This window comes from Oratosquilla oratoria, chromosome 4 (assembly GCF_046742065.1).
Source record: "Oratosquilla oratoria isolate Oo_2021 chromosome 4, ASM4674206v1, whole genome shotgun sequence".
Classification (NCBI taxonomy): Eukaryota; Metazoa; Arthropoda; class Malacostraca; order Stomatopoda; family Squillidae; genus Oratosquilla; species Oratosquilla oratoria.
This window is the reverse complement of record NC_134780.1, coordinates 37,843,488-37,850,987: the sequence shown is the minus strand read 5'-3', so window position 1 is coordinate 37,850,987 and position 7,500 is coordinate 37,843,488. Positions and strand designations below refer to the sequence as shown.

The following is a 7,500-nucleotide window of genomic DNA, read 5'->3' as shown; positions in this document are numbered from 1 at the left end:
GGCACGCCCGATTCCTCACCTGGGACGTGCCCTCCTCCTCCCCTTCCGGGCTCGTGGAGGTCTTCGGGGTCTTCCTGGTTGCTCCAGGAAACGAAATTTCTTCAAGAGAGGGAGGTGGAGAGTGGCGCTGAGTTTCCCCAGAGCAGGTAGTACATTGCACGGAACTGAGGAACTTTGTGTGTGTGTGTGTGTTGAAATCGATCTTACTTCGGGTTACCTCGCCGGGTCCTCGCCTCGACTCGTACCGACGTTGCGATTACGATGATGTTATAGTGACATTTCTTTTATTTTTCGTTTTATTTATTTATTTATTTTATTTGTTATTTTGTGTTACCTTATTTTTTTTTCTTCTGAATCGTGTTCGTTTGGACGTTGACACACCTCCGATCGAAATAAAAAGTTGCAGCCTCGTGGTGACAAGCCTTCGAACCCCTTTCCCTCCTCTCCCCCTGTCCCCCGCTCCCCTTCCTCTATTCCTCCCATGCCTCTCCCCCGGCACTCTCCCCCTGCCCCTGCCCCCGTCCCCTTTCCCCTGTTCTTACCATACCCGGCCCCTCCTTCTTAGTCCTACACTTTTACCAAGTCCATAAACTGGAAAACGTGACTCACTCTGTCAAACACCACCACATGTGTCAGCCCTGTCAGGGGCGGTCGTGCTTGCTACCGAGGAGGACCCGAGAGCAACAACGTTGTCAAGTGGGACTTGACAAGCCGAGTGATCCTTGTGACCCGACCTGGTTCAGACTGACGCCTCTCCGCTATGCCTGGGGGAGTTGTGAACGAGGTCGGGGGATGGACTTCGAGAAACTCTTCGCGGGAGTTCGTGGGATCTCCGAAGGTAGTCCTCGAGTGTGAAGGTTGTACTTGTTATTAGTGAATTCGTGAGTTCTTTGTGTTTTAGCTTTAGTGTGAATAAAATCGCTTGGAGACAGCCAGAACAAAACCATTAAAACAGGCCCTGGGCTGGAAAGAATAGAACAACTTTCTTACCCTTATTTTCTTGCCTTTCTTGCCCAGGAGTTTCTTTAAGTTGAATGAAATCGACTGATGCTAGCTAGAAATAGACCCCGTAAGGGTAAGAGAGAGAGAAAGAGAGAGATGAAGAGAGAGAGAGAGAGAGAGAGAGAGAGAGAGAGAGAGAGAGAGAGAAACGTGCTTCTGGGGGCTGGGCTCTAAGAAGGAATGGGTACTCAGGAAGGATGGGTTTTTAGCGAAGAAGTAGAGACATTTACGGAGATATGCTCTCATAAAAAAACGCCAGTAACGCATTAAAGTTCACGAGGGACTTGGCGTTTACCTTTGCCATTCGAAGCTAGAGTTCAGGAGTTCTCAAACACGGGAGTGGGGGGAATTCTTCCCTAGGGGAGGGTAGTTAATTTTGGGTTTCAAAGTGGGTAGGGGATAAAGAACACATATATTCAAAGTCAGAATTTTGGAATATTGGTTTTTCAACAATCTCCATCATCTTCTGGACACCACACTTTTATTCTTAGGAGTCACAAATGAGATTAAGGACGAAGATTAAATAATTTTATTATTTGAGTGAGACAGATTTGTGAATGCAGGGGAGGGAGGGAGTGAGGGAGGGGGAGGGTTGTCAATATGACAGAGAACAACAAGAACTGTGGGGAATCATGAGACTATCCTTTTCAGGCCCTAAGGTCATCACCCGGTGTATTTTGTGTGTTTGTATGTGTGTGTGTGTGTGTGTGTGTGTGTGTGTGTGTGTGTTTGTGTGTTTCGCCACGGTCTTAGATCACGTGTTAGACTCGTGACCGATAATTATTACCCGGATGAGAGCTCAGAGCTCATATATAGCACGATCTATGGGTGTGTGTATGTGAAAGCTCGTGTACATGGAGTGGTTAAATGTCTCTTTTTCATTATGGGTTGCGTTGATAAAATATCCTCTCAGTAACCAGAATATAATGTGTCAAGTATCACCAAACAGCGAGGCTTGACCTCCATGTCGTTTTCTGCAGTCACTGTTTTAAGAGGAGATTTTTTCAGTGATACCCCTACGGCCTAGAGTCACGCAGCATTCTTTCATGATTGGAAACTAGCCTTCCCACAAAAAAAAGAAAAAAAATCTTGTCCCTGTTTAAAGGTCGCTCTTATTACTACCCTTCCCCAGTGTAATATTGTCTTCAAGGAAAGAAGCGCTGGTGACGCGTCGTCGTGACGGTGTATTTATAGTCTTTGTTCTGGCCAACGACAGGTGATTTTATTCAGCCGAGTGGTTAGGACTCTCTCCCAATGAAATTAATCTAATTTTGACGAAGATATAACAAACAGTAATCGCAAAACTACATTTGTCTTAAAGATTAAGCTGTTAAGATTAATCTTATGGAAATGGTAAGACGGCGAGTGAAGGGTGGAGGGAGAGGGAGGGAGGGAGGGGGGGAGGGAGGGAGGGAGTGATTATACGATTGGTTTCACTCCAAGTGCTACATTGGCTCGTGCTTTTTTTTCGAGATATTGTAACAAACACATTTCTTTAGGTCGAATATTTACGATATGTTCAGTCTTACGAGGTCGTAAGACTCATTCAAATCGTAAACTTACGACCTAAAGATATACGACTCCCACTGCTCTTCTGAATACATTAGCTGCCATTGTGATACTTAAAAGTGGAAGCAACTGTATGTCTGTGAAGTATAGGACAATATGCATAGGATGCGTGGATAGGAAGTCCGTAGCTTTATAGGAACTATGAAAGCTGGGAAGTTGTTTTCTGAATGCGTTTATTTGTGTGTGTGTGTGTGTGTGTGTGTGTGTGTGTGTGTGTGTGTGTGTGTGTGTGTGTGTGTGTGTGTGTGTGTGTGTGAATATGAGAAAATCGTCTAACATATTCAAAACGAAATCTGGAAACCATATCATTATAGCAGAGGAATTGACTTACACAGTCAAATGCTTATCACAGGTGTATAAAGAGCGATAGTGCGAAGAGTAAAGGGAGGGAAGCCTACTAAGAGGTGGAAGAGGAGAGAGACGAAGAGGACAGCAGAGAGAGGAGGAGGAGGAGGAGGAAGAGGAAGAAATTACATAAATTTTTGGTGGAGGAATGATCAAGTTTGAGGGGAGGTAGTGGAAACGAGACGGGAAGAAGAGGAAAGGAAAAATAGAAGAAGGAGCAAAAGGAGGAAGGAGAGGGGAAAGGGGATGAGGATGAAGATGAGGAATAGGCCTTGAGGACTCACAGAATTAAAGCTAGGAGGACAAATGAAAGCGAACCTTCAAGGTCGACCTGGGCTAAGGTTGAGGTCAAGGGACAGATCGTCTTGCCTGCGTACACCTGCTTACAGAAACACCTGTGCGTTACACCTGTATGTACTCTACAGATGCCGTCCATCCATCTGACCAGATAACCTGTACACCTGTCTGAATAATACACATGTTGAATGACTTGTACACCTATCACACCTACATATCCATGGAATAATATTCCTGTGCACCAAGACACCTGTGCTTTACGCTTGCAAGTCATACCTTTGTACTACACCTGCAATGCACACCTTTGTGAAATGACACGAATTCCACAGCTCGTCATATTACCTCTTCAGGGGACATTCCTCTGTATCATACCAGATGAAATTCCTTGCACATCATACATACTTCCACACTCTGTACATTAATCACGACTACCACACTTTGCACATTAAGTACGAACAGAGTACCTTGTACACAAAAACCCTTGGGGGTCTTCAGAGAAGGATGATATCCTGGGAAGAATAATAAAATCGCCCCGCCGGTGGCAGCCCCCAAAAAAGGGTTTAATTCGTGAATAGCAGTGACGACGATAAACAAGAAAAAACAAACACACATGCGATACGTTGCTCCCAGCACCTAACACCTGGATATCACAATCTTGAGGCATCAGATCACTCACATGACATTTGCCCTGAATCACACCTGCACTACCTATCTCGGCAACGAACACTTGTGTTATATCCCGGGCCCTTCCGTCCAACCATAACAGATACTCAACGAAAATGACCAAAATTACGTCAATCGTATCACTAAAGCTGGCCCAACACACATACTTACCGCGCATGACGTCAAACGGTCACTAGGTCACGTGGCTTTGTACATCTGGGGTCTGAGCGAGGTCAGACACGCCGAAGCTGTCGAAGGAGATCTGCTGGGGATGTGCTTCTTCAAGACCTATTCCTGTTCGACGTCACCCCTTCCAGCTGGGTCTTGGCTCCTCCCATGTTCCTCTGACGTCTACCTAGTTCTTGGTTTTCCTCACACGTACCTACATACATAACGACCTCCCTACCTACCTAACTACATATGTACATACGCACATATATATACATATATATATATATATATATATATATATATATATATATATATATTGATAAGTATTTTTGACAAATTATTTGGATGATGGAGAACATAAACACAGGGGAAGGCTTGGAGCCCTAAACACTCATACATACACGCATACATACATACATACATACATACATACATACATACATACATACATACATACATACATACATACATACATGCATACATACATACACATATGAATGGATACATACGGATATGCATGCATGTATGTGTACATATGATGCATACATACATATATATATATGCATGCATATATTACATGCATACATACACCTGTCTCTCTCTCTCTCTCTCTCTCTCTCTCTCTCTCTCTCTCTCTCTCTCTCTCTTTCTTTCATTCTCTCTCTCTCTTTTTCTCTCTCTCTTTCATTCTCTCTTTCTCTCTCTTTCTCTCTTTCATTCTCTCTCTCTCTCTCTCTCTCTCTCTCTCTCTCTCTCTCTCTTTCTCTCTCTCTCTTCTCTCTCTATCTCTCTCTCTCTCTCTCTGTATATATATATATATATATATATATATATATATATTTCGAATAAAGAAGAATTCTATATTTCGGCTATCAACTGTAGCCCTCTTCAGGAAAGTACATAAGACTGAAGAGGGCTACAGTTGATAGCCGAAATATAGGATTCTTCTTTCATTCGAAGTTTATTTTCTCCGACTGCGGGTTTCCTGTGTGTCCTTTACAAATGTGCTACTACATTTTGTTTAGAAATACATACATATATATATATATATATATATATATATATATATATACATATATATATATATATATATATATGTGACGACATATATACACATACATACATATGTGTGTATGTGTGCAGGTGTGTGCTTGTAGATATTTGCCAATATTTGTACCGGGTACATACAGGGTGAAAAAAAAGAAATCCAATTACGTCGATACTTTTCGTATCTTTTTCTGAATGTTTGAATTACTGACGCCTGAAAAGAAAAACATATATCAACAAAAGTTGTAAACATATGTGTCAGATCGCGTTTTTTTGTGTGTCACCCTGTATATATATATAAGTTTGCATATGCGTATATATTCATTGATGCATATGTATACACTGTAGGTGCGGTATATATGAATGTATACGAGCTTGTACATCTGCATGTGTGCATGTATATGTATGTGTGCTTATATTTGTGTACATGCATACTAATGTGACACATTGGTAACTTGTGTTCAATTATGCAAAAGTGGCCACTCGGAAAGAAAAACTTAACGAAACAAAGCGCTTTCGTATATTTATATTTCAGTGCAAAGTACGTATGTGTGTATATATGCGATTTTGTATGTGTGTATGTATGTATGTATGCATGTGCTTAAATATGTATGTATGTAGTTTACATGTATAGATGCATGTATGTATGTAAGTATATATGTATATATGCAATGTATGTATGTATATATGTATATACGTATGTGATTTACCATGGTCTTGGATCACGTGTTGGACTCGTAATCGACAGCTATTACCCTCCCGGATGAGAGCTCAGAGCTCATATATGGCCGATCTATAGGTAGTGCTGTGACTTTACACACACACACACACAACTCCTTGCCCACGAGAGTTGGAATGCCGGCTCGCAGTGTATGCATGTATGTATCTTTGTATGCGCGTGTGTGTGTGTACGCATGTATATACAGAAATATGAATTTATATTTAACTTCTATTTACTTCCCTCATGATTACCCAGTCTATACACACCTGTGTCTTGACTTCAAGAGAACACCTGTTCCCTTCACCCTTATTACCTCCGACCCTCCTACCCCAACTGTCCCTCTCTTCCCCCCAAAAGCCGAAGAGAGTTGGGCTTAATGCAGTGCGTATATGAGCAACGCGCCCTTCAAGACTTGCGTCCATCCATCTCTCACCCGAAAAGAAAGAAGGACGAGGAGAGGTCCGGGCTGCGTTGGCCTAACGGTCGGTTCGTGTCGCTCCGCCCTCAGCCCAGAAGTTTGTGTATCATGTCCTTCAGGTGAAAATATTTCACGCTTTATTCATTTATTTGTTTGTTTATATGGGTTAATCTATTTGTTTATCTATTGATTCAGCTATTCTATTTATCTATTTATGTCTATTTATTTATTAATAAATTAATTTATGTATTTGTTTATCTATTTTGTATCTTTATATGTTTATTCACCTGCTTACGTATTTATCTATTTATATATATATATATATATATATATATATATATATATTCATCTCTTTATTTATCTATTCAGGTGTTCGTGTATCTATTCATTTATATATATATATATATATATATATATATATATATATATATATATATAAATACACATATATATCTTTGTTTACTTATCTAGCCTATTATTTGTTTATATATTCATCTATTTATCTATCTACCTATCTATTCATCTATTTATCTGTTTATATATCTATTCATTTCATGTGATACCTCATGTATCATATGCCCTATGTCGCATGGTATATATCTGGGTGGATCAGTGGTTAGCATCCTTACTTCGAAAACTGGAGTCCCGAGTTCGGTTCCTGGGAAGCGTAACTGGGTAATTGTCCAAACAGCTCTTTCATGGCTTCCCAACTCGTCCGTACAATGTCGGAGAGTAAACAAGAGCCTTTTCAGTACATCTAAAACCCTATAAAGACTTCTCATCAGATAAACAATCTTACCAAGGCTTCTGAAGCCAGCGCGAAGAGAAACGAGGGCTGTATCACCTCCAAGTGGATAGCTCGGAGGTTCTGCAGTAGATTATTTGGTCTAAACTCGAGCTTAGTGGCCAGGCGGACCAGGACACTCACATACGGAAGCAAGAACACAGAAATGGGTGGGTTCGAATCCCGCTCGCCTCAGAGCGTGGCTGCAGTAAGTGTGCATCCGGGCTTAAATCCTTGAGCCCCGCCAAAGGATGTCATGCTTAGCTACCTCGCAGGGCGTGAAACGGCCGAAATGCTGCAAAGACTGACTCCTAATTCCGTTTTCTTGTGTGACGCTTTGTCGATAAGCATTACTTGCGTGTCATAATGACTCAGTGTCATGCACCGCGTACGTACAAAAGCTGTGCCGAGTGTATGGTCAGTTTCGATCCAGCTCGACGCCACATATGTGGCCACGGCAAGTAGAGTAACGAGTTGTGTAGT

At 41.7% G+C, this 7,500-nt stretch overlaps 1 protein-coding gene across 3 annotated transcripts in view; it reads left to right on the top strand.

The window, feature by feature from the left end:
* LOC143024770 (uncharacterized) overlaps window positions 1-7,500 on the top strand; it is a 175,775-nt gene that overhangs the window by 519 nt on the left and 167,756 nt on the right. The window contains exon 1 of one of the 3 annotated variants that reach the window (XM_076183912.1): window positions 1-146. This exon is cut by the window's left edge and continues 387 nt beyond it. The exons of the other annotated variants lie outside the window; for them this stretch is intronic. The gene's annotated coding sequence lies outside the window, so the exon portion shown is untranslated. The remainder of the gene's footprint in view (window positions 147-7,500) is intronic. 3 annotated transcript variants of the gene reach the window in all.